This window comes from Pseudophryne corroboree, chromosome 3 (genome assembly GCF_028390025.1).
Source record: "Pseudophryne corroboree isolate aPseCor3 chromosome 3, aPseCor3.hap2, whole genome shotgun sequence".
NCBI lineage: Eukaryota > Metazoa > Chordata > Amphibia > Anura > Myobatrachidae > Pseudophryne > Pseudophryne corroboree.
The window spans coordinates 224,097,941-224,114,944 of NC_086446.1; the positions used below are offsets into that span (position 1 = coordinate 224,097,941).

The window sequence follows — 17,004 nt, forward strand, 5'->3', positions numbered from 1 at the left end:
AGGGTTTTTCCAGAAACAGGAATATGGAAAGCGTTGGATAAGATTTTTCCTTTAAAAGGGCCCACTGCACCTGGTATTCTCAGGAGGTTCTCCTTCCTAGTACTGACCAGGCCATACCTGCTTAGCTTCCGAGATTGGACAAGATCGGGCGTATTCAGGGTAGTATGGCCGTGGGCCAGTGTAGAGGAAATATGAGTGACAAGAGGGAGTACACTGTTTTCTGTACTTGACACTCAACCAAGGCCGTAGATCAGGCTTGTCCAACCCGCGGCCCGCGGGCCGCATGCGGCCCAAGTCGGCTAGTAATGCGGCCCAGGAGCAGCGCTGCAGCAGAGGTTTTTTTTTCCCAGTACGGACACCACATGTGAGGCTGAGCCGGCCCCAGCAGGCTGTCAGCACATCCTGATTGGATTGCTGCTGCTGGGACCAGCACCAGCTCACGCCCTCTCCGCTGTCAGTCACAGTGTAGCATTCCTCCGCTGCATAGCGGCACACGTGACTGAGCAGCGCGAGAGTAGAGGAGCCCAGCGGAGAAGTTGGTTGTACAAGAACACGTAAGTGAGCCGGGGGTGGGTGTCTGTCCGTGGCCGCGCCGCTGTACAGTGTCCCGGGGGGGGGGGGGGATCAAGATCTGAAGTCCTGCGCCGCTGTACAGTGTCCGGGGAAGGAAAGGGGGGGGAATCAAGATCTGAAGTCCGTGGCCGCGGCCTGCGCCGCTGTACAGTGTCCTGTACAGACGTCCCTCCCGTAGTACAGCAGAGAGGAGCGGCGGACGGAGACGGAGGCAGCGCTGCAGGAGCGGTAAGTATGTGTCTGTGTGTGTGTGTGTTTTTTTACAGCTACAAGGGGCACAGTACAAGGGCGCAGCTACAAGGGGCACAGTACAAGGGGGCAGCTACAGGGCCACAACTACAAGGGGCACAGTACAAGGGGGCAGCTACAAGGGGCACAGTACAAGGGGGCAGCTACAGGGCCACAACTACAAGGGGCACAGTACAAGGGGGCAGCTACAAGGGGCACAGTACAAGGGGGCAGCTACAGGGCCACAACTACAAGGGGCACAGTACAAGGGGGCAGCTACAAGGGGCACAGTACAAGGGGGCAGCTACAGGGCCACAACTACAAGGGGCACAGTACAAGGGGGCAGCTACAAGGGGCACAGTACAAGGGGGCAGCTACAGGGCCACAACTACAAGGGGCACAGTACAAGGGGGCAGCTACAGGGCCACAACTACAAGGGGCACAGTACAAGGGGGCAGCTACAGGGCCACAACTACAAGGGGCACAGTACAAGGGGGCAGCTAGTGCTACAGGGCCACAACTACAAGGGGCACAGTACAAGGGGGCAGCTACAGGGGCACAACTACAAGGGGCACAGTACAAGGGGCGCAGCTACAGGGGCACAACTACAAGGGGCACAGTACAAGGGGCGCAGCTACAGGGGCACAACTACAAGGGGCGCAGCTACAGGGGCACAACTACAAGGGGCACAGCTACAAGGGGGCAGCTACAGGGGCACAACTACAAGGGGCGCAGCTACAGGGGCACAGCTACAAGGGGCGCAGCTACAGGGGCACAACTACAAGGGGCGCAGCTACAGGGGCACAGCTACAAGGGGCGCAGCTACAGGGGCACAACTACAAGGGGCGCAGCTACAGGGGCACAGCTACAAGGGGCACAGTACAAGGGGCGCAGCTACAGGGGCACAACTACAAGGGGCACAGTACAAGGGGCGCAGCTACAGGGGCACAACTACAAGGGGCGCAGCTATAGTGGCACAGCTACAAGGGGCGCAGCTACAGGGGCACAACTATAAGGGACGCAGCTACAGGGGCACAGCTACAAGGGGCACAGTACAAGGGGCGCAGCTACAGGGGCACAACTACAAGGGGCACAGTACAAGGGGCGCAGCTACAGGGGCACAACTACAAGGGGCGCAGCTATAGTGGCACAGCTACAAGGGGCGCAGCTACAGGGGCACAACTACAAGGGACGCAGCTACAGGGGCACAGCTACAAGGGGCACAGTACAAGGGGCGCAGCTACAGGGGCACAACTACAAGGGGCACAACTACAAGGGGCACAGTACAAGGGGCACAGCTACAGGGGCACAACTACAAGGGGCACAGTACAAGGGGCACAGCTACAGGGGCACAACTACAAGGGGCGAACGTCTTCCCGCGTCAGTGAGGGCATAATATTCATTCATTCGTTTGTAAGTATATTTTTCATTTTTATAGGTACCGACCCTTTTGGATTCTACTGGACAAGTGGTCGTGACCGGCGTGGGATGTAGGTAAGTAATCTGCCTCTCATTCAGGTATCGTTACTGTTATTTTATTTTATGTGCGGCCCAAACCAAATTTTCATCTTCTAATGTGGCCCAGGGAAGGTGAAAGGTTGGACACCCCTGCCGTAGATGGTCTTAAAATGGTATTTCCAGTCAAGGGTGTGTCAGGATGATTCTGAGTGTCTAGGATTTATTGTGACATTAGATGGATTTGATAAAGGTGTAGTGTGGTGGGTGTAGTTTTGCAAATAGTGAGCTCTCATGAAAAATGCTAGAAGATGATATGTACTGTGTATGTGTGTATCTTAAATATTAATTTAAGAGAAAGTAATAAATGAAAATCAAAGCTCAGGAAAAGGCTCATAGATGGTTCAATGATAATAAACAATATACTTGCTGGCCCCCTGAAGGGAAACCAGATGGTTATCATATGCTGGCAAAGAGCTCAAGGCTGGCTCATGGATAATATATAAAGCCTTATAATGAGAGTGAAATTATTCAATACCAACTATTGAGAAACAGAGTTTGGAACTAATTAAGGGATGGTTAAATGATAATTAACATTATAATGGTTGGTCCCCTGAAGGGAAACCAGATGAGTAATCATATGCTGGTAAGGAGCTCAAGGCTGGCTCACAAATAGTACAATTAACCTTATAGTAGGAGTGAGAATGATAAATACCAAATAATCAATAATTAATGCCAATAAATAGAAAATGCTACCATAAATACACTTATATGTCAAAATCAAGGTAGAATACCTAGATCTAGTGAATAAACCTTAAAGGCATAGGCGGGTGTTAGGACAATATTGTACAGGTTTTTTTCTGCAAGTATGGTGTAATTACTGCAGATAGAACACAGTTCTAAAACAGAGGAGGGTGTTGTGGTACACAGAGGTCTAATATCTGTGACCACTGCCACTGGGTATGCGGTCAATACTTTACACAATTGGTAATAAATATAAACACAGATTAAACCCTGGTGGTCTAATGAAAATTACCACAGTGCTGATATCAATTACAGCAATACACGGGTACATGATCGGGTATATAATCGGTGTTTAGGCAGGGGATTAATTCCCATAGTGCCCTATTGGTTGCCGCTGCACACTTGAAACCCTGGTGGTCTAGTGTTAGTTACCACAGCCGCAAGGTAGGCGGCGAACGTTGTCCAAATCTCCTCTGTTCAAAGTCCCGCTACAGTGATGAGCGCAGCCGCCCGCTTCCGGACAGGGGGCGTGGCCGCGATGACGTCACTATGGACGTTCTCCTCGACGTACGTTTCACCTGATTAGGCTTGGTCACGAGAGCCTCTCTCTACTGCTCTCCTGTGGCCAGTACTTAAGTGCTGAAATGACCAATGAATTTGTCACTTGGATTTGACAGACTGGTGGTTGAGCCTATCAGATCTCCGGTAGAATGACCAATGGAATCCATATTGGAAAAGGGAAACGGGGAGGGAAAGCAGGGAAGGATGGAAAGGAAATGGAATGGAGAAATGTGAAGGTGATGATTTGAAATGTGGATGAAAATAAAAGGAAAGTGATCGGAAAATAAATAAATGAATGGATAATGGGAATGAAAATAATAATAATGATGAGAAAATGAAAATGGAGATGAAAATGAATAAATAAAAGAATAAAAATAAATATAAAAATAAATATAAATAATAAAAATAAAAATGAAAATATAAATAAATATAAAAATGAAAATAAATATAAAAATGAATGAAAATAAATAAATAAAAATAAATATAAAAATAAATATGCAAATAAAAATAATAATAAATATAAAATAATAATAAAATGAATGTAAACTAAATGAATGATAAAGGTAAAAGTGAATATAAATGATGAAATATATTGGTGAAATATAAAAAATGAATGATAATGAATAAGTGTGAATGAAGAGAGAGAAGGGGGATAGGTGAAGGTGTGCAACGATGAAATATGGAAGAGGATGGGACTGTTAGTGAATGGATGGTAAAAAAGGGGAAAAGGTTATAGTTTAGGTGTGAGGATTGTAGTACGGAAAAAGGGGGTGACATATGGGAGGAGTGAAGGATGGAAAGATTGATACTATGAATATGGGTGTGTGGATGGGAGAGTGAGTGAGTATTGTATTTGAGTGTTGTGTGAAAAGAGGTATTGTGTGTGAAGGGGAAGTGTATGCAATGATGTGGTAAGATAGAAAGGAATCTGGAGAAGCAAGGAAGAAATGTGGCAGGTGAAGGGAGAGGGTGGGGTTACGGGCTAAGGGGAAAGTGAAAAAGGGAATGAACAAAAATTGATGAATAAAGTATGAATGCATTTAATGTAGTGAATGACTGTGATGAAAGGAAGGGTGGGAGGGTTTGGTGAGAAAAAGAAGAAGAAAAAGAAGGAAAAGAGAAAGGGGGAAGAACGGGAGTGGGTTGCTGGTTTAGAATGTAATGGAGAGTTATGGAAAGGAAGAGGGGGGAGAAAAAGGAAGGAAAGAGAAGAGGAGAAGGGGACGAAAAAGAAGAAAAGGGGAGGGGGAAAGAAAAGGAGAAGAAGGAGAAAATAGAAGAAGGTGAGGATAGAGAAAAAGAGAGGGGAGGGGGTATGGAGAAGGAAAAGGAAAGAAGGGGGGGGATAGGGGATGAACTGGAATGATAGGGCGGGAAAGGAGCGGGATGAGTGGATATTGGAATTATGTGGGTAGAAAAATGCTGTAATTCATGTATTCATTTAAGCCTTTGGGCATTAGTGTCCATTCGGATTCCTTTTTCTGGAGTGCCATGCTGTAATCTCCTCCTCTCAATCCCATTTTTACATGTTCCAGACCTGAGAAATGTAGATCTTCTATTCGACTGTCATGAAAGCGTAGAAAATGTCTGGCGACTGTGGTGAGCTTCTTGAATTGGGCTAAGTCTGATTTGGCATTCCTCACCGTGCTGATATGTTCAAGTGCCCTGACTTTAAACATACGAGATGTCATGCCCACGTACCTTAAATTACAGGTACATGAGATGCAATAGATCACATTCTCTGTCCTACAGTTGAAGAAATCTTGCACTGTGATCTGCTGATTGAATCTGTCAGTGATTGACGTAAGGTTAGTAACGTGTGGGCACAATTTGCATTTACCGCAAGGATAGCTACCTTTGAGAGGTCTTGGCTTTGAGGGCTGTGAAAAGTAACTTCTTACCAGTTTGTCTTTTAAGTTTGGTGCCCTCCTCCAGCTCATGTTGATATTCTGGCCAATATGGTCCGAGATGTCCTCGTCCATTTTCAGGATGTGCCAATGGGTTTGCAGGATTTTTCTGGCATCTTTCCAATTATTACAGAAGTCACCGATGAAGCGTAGGGTGTTTTTATCTTCCTTAATTTTTGTAGTAGGGAAGACCAAGGAATCTCGTTCTACTTTCTGCACTTCAGATTTGGCTCTCTTGATAAGTCTATTGCTATATCCTCGCTCTTTCAATCTTGCAGCCAAATCAATACTTTTAGTTTGAAAGGTGGAATCTTCAGTGCAATTCCTTTTTAGCCTAAGGAATTCTCCCTTAGGAATATTTTTAATGGTTGATGGAAAATGGCTGCTGGTTGAATGAAGTAAGCTGTTAGTTGAAGTCTCTTTCCTGAAGATTTCAGTGGCTATTGTGTTGGTCTCATCTCGATATATCCTGAGATCAAGGAATGGAATGGAAGATTTGCTGCTGATGTATGTGAATTTCATATTGATCTGATTGGTATTGAGAGACAGGATATATTGGTCCAATTTGTCTTGGGTACCATCCCAGATCATAAAAATGTCATCGATATAACGTATCCAAATCAGAATGTGGTTGGTGTATTCCTCTTGATCATCATTAAATACCATTTCCCGTTCCCACCAGCCTAAAAAGAGGTTTGCGTATGTGGGGGCACATGCCGCCCCCATAGCGGTGCCTCTGGTCTGTATGTAGAAATGATTGTTGAAAAGAAAGTAGTTGTGATTCAACACAAAATGGAGTAATTCCAAAAGGAAATCCTGAAAGTCACCAGTATCACACATAGACAGAAAGTATTTGACTGCGTTGATGCCCAAATCGTGTTTGATGGATGTGTATAGAGATTCAACATCTAATCCAACCGTTATGTGGGAGTCTTCCAATCGTATACCTTGGATTTTCTTCAAGACATCAGTCGTATCTTTGACATATGAAGGAAGGGTGAGGACATGTTGTCGCAGGTGGACATCAAGGAAGCAGCTGGCTTTCTCTAGAAGGCCCCCATTACCTGATATAATGGGTCGTCCAGGTGGATTGTCCACATTTTTGTGGACTTTTGGTAGCAGATAAAGTGTTGGCGTCCTTGGGTTCAGATAGTCCCATTCTGTTTTTGTGATGGTGCCTTGTTGAAGGTATTTGTTAATGATCCGAGAGTATAGGTTTGAAAAGTTCTGTGTGGGATCAAATAAGGTCGTCTTGTAACAGGAGGTATCTTTTAATTGTCTATTGGCCTCTTTGAGGTATAGTGTAGTAGGCCATATCACAATATTTCCTCCTTTGTCTGATATTTTGATCTGTACGTCGTCCCATTTTTGCATCTCTTTTATGGCTGCTTTCTGTTGTCTGGATAGGTTGCCAGATGATTTAAAGGATTTCTGGCGTCGGTAGAGTGTATCAAAGTCACGTGACACCAGATCCAAAAACACCTTTATCTCAGGACTTTGGTTATCCTGAGGATAAAAGGTTGACTTGTTTTTACAAATAGGGCGGGTAGAGGTGGAAGGTTGTTCGTCCGATAGTTCCTCTAAAATGGCTAGAGCATTTTGTTCCTGCTGTGACCAGTCAACTGAGTCACTGTTTGATGGGAGAATGGACTTATCTTTTTTGGAAAAGTGTTTTTTGAGTAGTAGTTTGCGGCCAAAATGTCGGAGATTTATTTCCCACTTAAAACGGTCGAAATGATTGGTCGGTGAAAACGAGAGACCTTTCTCAAGGACACTGGTTTGGTCTTGCGTGAGAACATGTGTGGACAGATTGATTATCCTTAGTTTGGTGAGGCCCTCATGGGTTACTTCTGTTTCCTGGAGGGGTATCGTCTTTGCTGCGGTGACCGCCATCTTTGTCTTGGTGTTCTTCCTTCCCCCCCGCCTGGTTTTTGTTTTGCAGGGTATCCACGGGTCTTGCCCCTGCCTACCTCTAAAAAAGAGGTAGTAGTGGAAATGGAGTGGTGACTGGAATCCCTCCTCCGATCGAAGGGATCTCTTGAATCAGAGTTGGAATCTGGGTAATCTTCTGTATCTGATGGTTCGACTTCAGAGGATGATGGTGTGTAATCCCGTCTGGTCGCTTCCCTTCTGCGAGTTTGTTGGGTCCATTTGAAAATGTGTCCAGAAGTAAAGTCGCGTTTATCCCTTGCAAACTTGGATTTCTTCCTTGCAATGATGTTATCCTCATATGACTCAAGATCTTTTTTCATTTTACAGAAGAAATCTTGAAAGGAAGGATTGTCTTCCCATTGTTCCAATTTTTGGCCCAAGGTATCAATTTCTTTAGTACATTCTTCCATGATTAGATGATTATGTTTTATTAGGATACCCATTAAGTCCTGGGAGCATTTTAAGAGACATTGTCCCCAATCTTTACGTAGACTATCTGTGGAAAGTGTGAATGAAGGAAAATGTTTAGGCCGTAAACCTCTTGGAGATATTTTTTGTCTGCAGTAGTGTTCCAAACTAGTTAAATCCCAATCGACTCTGATGCGTCTTTGGAGAGTACTCTTTAAATGAGAGAGGTCATCTTCCCAATTGGTCTCAGTAATGGGATCAGGGATCTTGATAGGAAAGATGGTATCTAGGTCTTCTATAGATCTTTTGTTCTTCAGTTCAGTTTTTAAACTGAAGGTGCTCATATTCGTACTGGCCGTTGGAGCTGAGAGAGAGGCGTCTAAAATTCTTAAAACAGGGGGTTAAAGGGAAAGATTCAAAAGTGAAAAAAAGAACAAACAGTTCTAATTGAGGCTTGAAAATCTGCCTGGATGACTGTGCTGGATCCGAGAGCTGAGGAAAAGACCTCAGTACCAAGAGTTATATGAAGATAAATTCAGTATGGAACCGCACTAGTCTTACAATCTAAACGAGGTATGGAAATGGCATCAAAGATGAAGAAACCAATATATATGCAGTTAACAAAAAGATTTTAAACTGCTTTTAATTGGCGGTGCTCCCAGGAATTTTGTAGACTAGACTACAATTAAAAAGGAGAGAAAAGACAAAAAACCCTTGTTTGGGAGCACTCGTTTGTAATAATTGGTATAATGTGAAGTAGAATATGTGATGAAATGACATAAAACTTAACCTTTAATTGTTTCTTGAATAAAAAGAAATAAATGTGAAATAATGTTGAGACTCGTGTCTAATATTTGGAGTAACGAACTTGTTTAACCTTTTTAGCAAATGAGGTACAAGTTAATAAAGGAAGGTGAAAATATCAGAAAGAATGTGTTTAATGGATACCATAAAGCTCTGATGAAATAAGGGTATCCAGAAAAGTCACTGTACATGCCTTGGAATAAAGGTTTCAATAGAGGCATGATGTGGTAGCAAGGTTGAGTTGGCAAAAAGAATCTTTTGAGAAGGAGAAAGGGGCCCACTGCACCTGGTATTCTCAGGAGGTTTCCCTTCCTGATACTGTCCAGGCCATACCTGCTTAGCTTCCGAGATCGGACAAGATCGGGCGCATTCAGGGTAGTATGGCCGTGGGCCTGTTGTTTGAAGTGTAGAGAAAGAGATAAGAGGGGAAAACCACTCCTATTATCTGTACTATACATAAATCAAAACCATGAACGGTCCGGGAGGGTTTTTCCAGAAACAGGAATATGAAAAGCGTTGGATAAGATTTTTCCTTTAAAAGGGCCCACTGCACCTGGTATTCTCAGGAGGTTCTCCTTCCTAGTACTGACCAGGCCATGCCTGCTTAGCTTCCGAGATTGGACAGGATCGGGCGTATTCAGGGTAGTATGGCCGTGGGCCAGTGTAGAGGAAATATGAGTGACAAGAGGGAGTACACTGTTTTCTGTACTTGACACTCAACCAAGGCCGTAGATGGTCTTAAAATGGTATTTCCAGACAAGGGTGTGTCAGGATGATTCTGAGTGTCTAGGATTTATTGTGACATTAGATGGATTTGATAAAGGTGTAGTGTGGTGGGTGTAGTTTTGCAAATAGTGAGCTCTCATGAAAAATGCTAGAAGATGATATGTACTGTGTATGTGTGTATCTTAAATATTAATTTAAGAGAAAGTAATAAATGAAAATCAAAGCTCAGGAAAAGGCTCATAGATGGTTCAATGATAATAAACAATATACTTGCTGGCCCCCTGAAGGGAAACCAGATGGTTATCATATGCTGGCAAAGAGCTCAAGGCTGGCTCATGGATAATATATAAAGCCTTATAATGAGAGTGAAATTATTCAATACCAACTATTGAGAAACAGAGTTTGGAACTAATTAAGGGATGGTTAAATGATAATTAACATTATAATGGTTGGTCCCCTGAAGGGAAACCAGATGAGTAATCATATGCTGGTAAGGAGCTCAAGGCTGGCTCACAAATAGTACAATTAACCTTATAGTAGGAGTGAGAATGATAAATACCAAATAATAATTAATGCCAATAAATAGAAAATGCTACCATAAATACACTTATATGTCAAAATCAAGGTAGAATACCTAGATCTAGTGAATAAACCTTAAAGGCATAGGCGGGTGTTAGGACAATATTGTACAGGTTTTTTTCTGCAAGTATGGTGTAATTACTGCAGATAGAACACAGTTCTAAAACAGGAGGGTGTTGTGGTACACAGAGGTCTAATATCTGTGACCACTGCCACTGGGTATGCGGTCAATACTTTACACAATTGGTAATAAATATAAACACAGATTAAACCCTGGTGGTCTAATGAAAATTACCACAGTGCTGATATCAATTACAGCAATACACGGGTACATGATCGGGTATATAATCGGTGTTTAGGCAGGGGATTAATTCCCATAGTGCCCTATTGGTTGCCGCTGCACACTTGAAACCCTGGTGGTCTAGTGTTAGTTACCACAGCCGCAAGGTAGGCGGCGAACGTTGTCCAAATCTCCTCTGTTCAAAGTCCCGCTACAGTGATGAGAGCGGCCGCCCGCTTCCGGACAGGGGGCGTGGCCGCGATGACGTCACTATGGACGTTCTCCTCTCGACGTACGTTTCACCTGATTAGGCTTGGTCACGAGAGCCTCTCTCTACTGCTCTCCTGTGGCCAGTACTTAAGTGCTGAAATGACCAATGAATTTGTCACTTGGATTTGACAGACTGGTGGTTGAGCCTATCAGATCTCCGGTAGAATGACCAATGGAATCCATATTGGAAAAGGGAAACGGGGAGGGAAAGCAGGGAAGGATGGAAAGGAAATGGAATGGAGAAATGTGAAGGTGATGATTTGAAATGTGGATGAAAATAAAAGGAAAGTGATAGGAAAATAAATAAATGAATGGATAATGGGAATGAGGGAATGAAAATAATAATAATGATGATGAGAAAATGAAAATGGAGATGAAAATGAATAAATAAAAGAATAAAAATAAATATAAATATAAAAATAAATATAAATAATAAAAATAATAAAAATAAATAAAAATATAAATGAAAATAAAAATAAATATAAATATAAATATAAATGAAAATAAAAATGAAAATAAAAATAAATATAAAAATGAATGAAAATAAATAAATAAAAATAAATATAAATATAAAAATAAATATGCAAATAAAAATAATAATAAATATAAAATAATAATAAAATGAATGTAAACTAAATGAATGATAAAGGTAAAAGTGAATATAAATGATGAAATATATTGGTGAAATATAAAAAATGAATGATAATGAATAAGTGTGAATGAAGAGAGAGAAGGGGATAGGTGAAGGTGTGCAACGATGAAATATGGAAGAGGATGGGACTGTTGGTGAATGGATAGTAAAAAAGGGGAAAAGGTTATAGTTTAGGTGTGAGGATTGTAGTACGGAAAAAGGGGGGTGACATATGGGAGGAGTGAAGGATGGAAAGATTGATACTATGAATATGGGTGTGTGGATGGGAGAGTGAGTGAGTATTGTATTTGAGTGTTGTGTGAAAAGAGGTATTGTGTGTGAAGGGGAAGTGTATGCAATGATGTGGTAAGACAGAAAGGAATCTGGAGAAGCAAGGAAGAAATGTGGCAGGTGAAGGGAGAGGGTGGGGTTACGGGCTAAGGGGAAAGTGAAAAAGAGGGAATGAACAAAAATTGATGAATAAAGTATGAATGCATTTAATGTAGTGAATGACTGTGATGAAAGGAAGGGTGGGAGGGTTTGGTGAGAAAAAGAAGAAGAAAAAGAAGGAAAAGAGAAAGGGGGAAGAACGGGAGTGGGTTGCTGGTTTAGAATGTAATGGAGAGTTATGGAAAGGAAGAGGGGGGAGAAAAAGGAAGGAAAGAGAAGAGGAGAAGGGGACGAAAAAGAAGAAAAGGGGAGGGGGAAAGAAAAGGAAAAGGAGAAGAAGGAGAAAATAGAAGAAGGTGAGGATAGAGAAAAAGAGAGGGGAGGGGGTATGGAGAAGGAAAAGGAAAGAAGGGGGGGATAGGGGATGAACTGGAATGATAGGGCGGGAAAGGAGCGGGATGAGTGGATATTGGAATTATGATGGTAGAAAAATGCTGTAATTAATGTATTCATTTAAGCCATTGGGCATTAGAGTGTCCATTCTGATTCCTTTTTCTGGAGTGCCATGCTGTAATCTCCTCCTCTCAATCCCATTTTTACATGTTCCAGACCTGAGAAATGTAGATCTTCTATTCGACTGTCATGAAAGCGTAGAAAATGTCTGGCGACTGTGGTGAGCTTCTTGAATTGGGCTAAGTCTGATTTGGCATTCCTCACCGTGCTGATATGTTCAAGTGCCCTGACTTTAAACATACGAGATGTCATACCCACGTACCTTAAATTACAGGTACATGAGATGCAATAGATCACATTCTCTGTCCTACAGTTGAAGAAATCTTGCACTGTGATCTGCTGATTGAATCTGTCAGTGATTGACGTAAGGTTAGTAACGTGTGGGCACAATTTGCATTTACCGCAAGGATAGCTACCTTTGAGAGGTCTTGGCTTTGAGGGCTGTGAAAAGTAACTTCTTACCAGTTTGTCTTTTAAGTTTGGTGCCCTCCTCCAGCTCATGTTGATATTCTGGCCAATATGGTCCGAGATGTCCTCGTCCATTTTCAGGATGTGCCAATGGGTTTGCAGGATTTTTCTGGCATCTTTCCAATTATTACAGAAGTCACCGATGAAGCGTAGGGTGTTTTTATCTTCCTTAATTTTTGTAGTAGGGAAGACCAAGGAATCTCGTTCTACTTTCTGCACTTCAGATTTGGCTCTCTTGATAAGTCTATTGCTATATCCTCGCTCTTTCAATCTTGCAGCCAAATCAATACTTTTAGTTTGAAAGGTGGAATCTTCAGTGCAATTCCTTTTTAGCCTAAGGAATTCTCCCTTAGGAATATTTTTAATGGTTGATGGAAAATGGCTGCTGGTTGAATGAAGTAAGCTGTTAGTTGAAGTCTCTTTCCTGAAGATTTCAGTGGCTATTGTGTTGGTCTCATCTCGATATATCCTGAGATCAAGGAATGGAATGGAAGATTTGCTGCTGATGTATGTGAATTTCATATTGATCTGATTGGTATTGAGAGACAGGATATATTGGTCCAATTTGTCTTGGGTACCATCCCAGATCATAAAAATGTCATCGATATAACGTATCCAAATCAGAATGTGGTTGGTGTATTCCTCTTGATCATCATTAAATACCATTTCCCGTTCCCACCAGCCTAAAAAGAGGTTTGCGTATGTGGGGGCACATGCCGCCCCCATAGCGGTGCCTCTGGTCTGTATGTAGAAATGATTGTTGAAAAGAAAGTAGTTGTGATTCAACACAAAATGGAGTAATTCCAAAAGGAAATCCTGAAAGTCACCAGTATCACACATAGACAGAAAGTATTTGACTGCGTTGATGCCCAAATCGTGTTTGATGGATGTGTATAGAGATTCAACATCTAATCCAACCGTTATGTGGGAGTCTTCCAATCGTATACCTTGGATTTTCTTCAAGACATCAGTCGTATCTTTGACATATGAAGGAAGGGTGAGGACATGTTGTCGCAGGTGGACATCAAGGAAGCAGCTGGCTTTCTCTAGAAGGCCCCCATTACCTGATATAATGGGTCGTCCAGGTGGATTGTCCACATTTTTGTGGACTTTTGGTAGCAGATAAAGTGTTGGCGTCCTTGGGTTCAGATAGTCCCATTCTGTTTTTGTGATGGTGCCTTGTTGAAGGTATTTGTTAATGATCCGAGAGTATAGGTTTGAAAAGTTCTGTGTGGGATCAAATAAGGTCGTCTTGTAACAGGAGGTATCTTTTAATTGTCTATTGGCCTCTTTGAGGTATAGTGTAGTAGGCCATATCACAATATTTCCTCCTTTGTCTGACATTTTGATCTGTACGTCGTCCCATTTTTGCATCTCTTTTATGGCTGCTTTCTGTTGTCTGGATAGGTTGCCAGATGATTTAAAGGATTTCTGGCGTCGGTAGAGTGTATCAAAGTCACGTGACACCAGATCCAAAAACACCTTTATCTCAGGACTTTGGTTATCCTGAGGATAAAAGGTTGACTTGTTTTTACAAATAGGGCGGGTAGAGGTGGAAGGTTGTTCGTCCGATAGTTCCTCTAAAATGGCTAGAGCATTTTGTTCCTGCTGTGACCAGTCAACTGAGTCACTGTTTGATGGGAGAATGGACTTATCTTTTTTGGAAAAGTGTTTTTTGAGTAGTAGTTTGCGGCCAAAATGTCGGAGATTTATTTCCCACTTAAAACGGTCGAAATGATTGGTCGGTGAAAACGAGAGACCTTTCTCAAGGACACTGGTTTGGTCTTGCGTGAGAACATGTGTGGACAGATTGATTATCCTTAGTTTGGTGAGGCCCTCATGGGTTACTTCTGTTTCCTGGAGGGGTATCGTCTTTGCTGCGGTGACCGCCATCTTTGTCTTGGTGTTCTTCCTTCCCCCCCGCCTGGTTTTTGTTTTGCAGGGTATCCACGGGTCTTGCCCCTGCCTACCTCTAAAAAAGAGGTAGTAGTGGAAATGGAGTGGTGACTGGAATCCCTCCTCCGATCGAAGGGATCTCTTGAATCAGAGTTGGAATCTGGGTAATCTTCTGTATCTGATGGTTCGACTTCAGAGGATGATGGTGTGTAATCCCGTCTGGTCGCTTCCCTTCTGCGAGTTTGTTGGGTCCATTTGAAAATGTGTCCAGAAGTAAAGTCGCGTTTATCCCTTGCAAACTTGGATTTCTTCCTTGCAATGATGTTATCCTCATATGACTCAAGATCTTTTTTCATTTTACAGAAGAAATCTTGAAAGGAAGGATTGTCTTCCCATTGTTCCAATTTTTGGCCCAAGGTATCAATTTCTTTAGTACATTCTTCCATGATTAGATGATTATGTTTTATTAGGATACCCATTAAGTCCTGGGAGCATTTTAAGAGACATTGTTCCCAATCTTTACGTAGACTATCTGTGGAAAGTGTGAATGAAGGAAAAAGTTTAGGCCGTAAACCTCTTGGAGATATTTTTTGTCTGCAGTAGTGTTCCAAACTAGTTAAATCCCAATCGACTCTGATGCGTCTTTGGAGAGTACTCTTTAAATGAGAGAGGTCATCTTCCCAATTGGTCTCAGTAATGGGATCAGGGATCTTGATAGGAAAGATGGTATCTAGGTCTTCTATAGATCTTTTGTTCTTCAGTTCAGTTTTTAAACTGAAGGTGCTCATATTCGTACTGGTCGTTGGAGCTGAGAGAGAGGCGTCTAAAATTCTTGAAACAGGGGGTTAAAGGGAAAGATTCAAAAGTGAAAAAAAGAACAAACAGTTCTAATTGAGGCTTGAAAATCTGCCTGGATGACTGTGCTGGATCCGAGAGCTGAGGAAAAGACCTCAGTACCAAGAGTTATATGAAGATAAATTCAGTATGGAACCGCACTAGTCTTACAATCTAAACGAGGTATGGAAATGGCATCAAAGATGAAGAAACCAATATATATGCAGTTAACAAAAAGATTTTAAACTGCTTTTAATTGGCGGTGCTCCCAGGAATTTTGTAGACTAGACTACAATTAAAAAGGAGAGAAAAGACAAAAAACCCTTGTTTGGGAGCACTCGTTTGTAATAATTGGTATAATGTGAAGTAGAATATGTGATGAAATGACATAAAACTTAACCTTTAATTGTTTCTTGAATAAAAAGAAATAAATGTGAAATAATGTTGAGACTCGTGTCTAATATTTGGAGTAACGAACTTGTTTAACCTTTTTAGCAAATGAGGTACAAGTTAATAAAGGAAGGTGAAAATATCAGAAAGAATGTGTTTAATGGATACCATAAAGCTCTGATGAAATAAGGGTATCCAGAAAAGTCACTGTACATGCCTTGGAATAAAGGTTTCAATAGAGGCATGATGTGGTAGCAAGGTTGAGTTGGCAAAAAGAATCTTTTGAGAAGGAGAAAGGGGCCCACTGCACCTGGTATTCTCAGGAGGTTTCCCTTCCTGATACTGTCCAGGCCATACCTGCTTAGCTTCCGAGATCGGACAAGATCGGGCGCATTCAGGGTAGTATGGCCGTGGGCCTGTTGTTTGAAGTGTAGAGAAAGAGATAAGAGGGGAAAACCACTCCTATTATCTGTACTATACATAAATCAAAACCATGAACGGTCCGGGAGGGTTTTTCCAGAAACAGGAATATGAAAAGCGTTGGATAAGATTTTTCCTTTAAAAGGGCCCACTGCACCTGGTATTCTCAGGAGGTTCTCCTTCCTAGTACTGACCAGGCCATGCCTGCTTAGCTTCCGAGATTGGACAGGATCGGGCGTATTCAGGGTAGTATGGCCGTGGGCCAGTGTAGAGGAAATATGAGTGACAAGAGGGAGTACACTGTTTTCTGTACTTGACACTCAACCAAGGCCGTAGATGGTCTTAAAATGGTATTTCCAGACAAGGGTGTGTCAGGATGATTCTGAGTGTCTAGGATTTATTGTGACATTAGATGGATTTGATAAAGGTGTAGTGTGGTGGGTGTAGTTTTGCAAATAGTGAGCTCTCATGAAAAATGCTAGAAGATGATATGTACTGTGTATGTGTGTATCTTAAATATTAATTTAAGAGAAAGTAATAAATGAAAATCAAAGCTCAGGAAAAGGCTCATAGATGGTTCAATGATAATAAACAATATACTTGCTGGCCCCCTGAAGGGAAACCAGATGGTTATCATATGCTGGCAAAGAGCTCAAGGCTGGCTCATGGATAATATATAAAGCCTTATAATGAGAGTGAAATTATTCAATACCAACTATTGAGAAACAGAGTTTGGAACTAATTAAGGGATGGTTAAATGATAATTAACATTATAATGGTTGGTCCCCTGAAGGGAAACCAGATGAGTAATCATATGCTGGTAAGGAGCTCAAGGCTGGCTCACAAATAGTACAATTAACCTTATAGTAGGAGTGAGAATGATAAATACCAAATAATAATTAATGCCAATAAATAGAAAATGCTACCATAAATACACTTATATGTCAAAATCAAGGTAGAATACCTAGATCTAGTGAATAAACCTTAAAGGCATA

General features: G+C 42.1%; 5 pseudogenes; all 5 read right to left on the reverse strand.

Annotated features, from left to right (window-relative positions):
* Positions 1 to 58: 58 nt before the first annotated feature.
* On the reverse strand, positions 59 to 176 carry LOC134897094 (5S ribosomal RNA; annotated as a pseudogene).
* An 8,710-nt stretch (positions 177 to 8,886) lies between these two features.
* Positions 8,887 to 9,004, reverse strand: LOC134896320 (5S ribosomal RNA; annotated as a pseudogene).
* A 149-nt stretch (positions 9,005 to 9,153) lies between these two features.
* Positions 9,154 to 9,271, reverse strand: LOC134896739 (5S ribosomal RNA; annotated as a pseudogene).
* Positions 9,272 to 15,887: 6,616 nt separating this feature from the next.
* Positions 15,888 to 16,005, reverse strand: LOC134896321 (5S ribosomal RNA; annotated as a pseudogene).
* A 149-nt stretch (positions 16,006 to 16,154) lies between these two features.
* Positions 16,155 to 16,272, reverse strand: LOC134896740 (5S ribosomal RNA; annotated as a pseudogene).
* Positions 16,273 to 17,004: the final 732 nt, after the last annotated feature.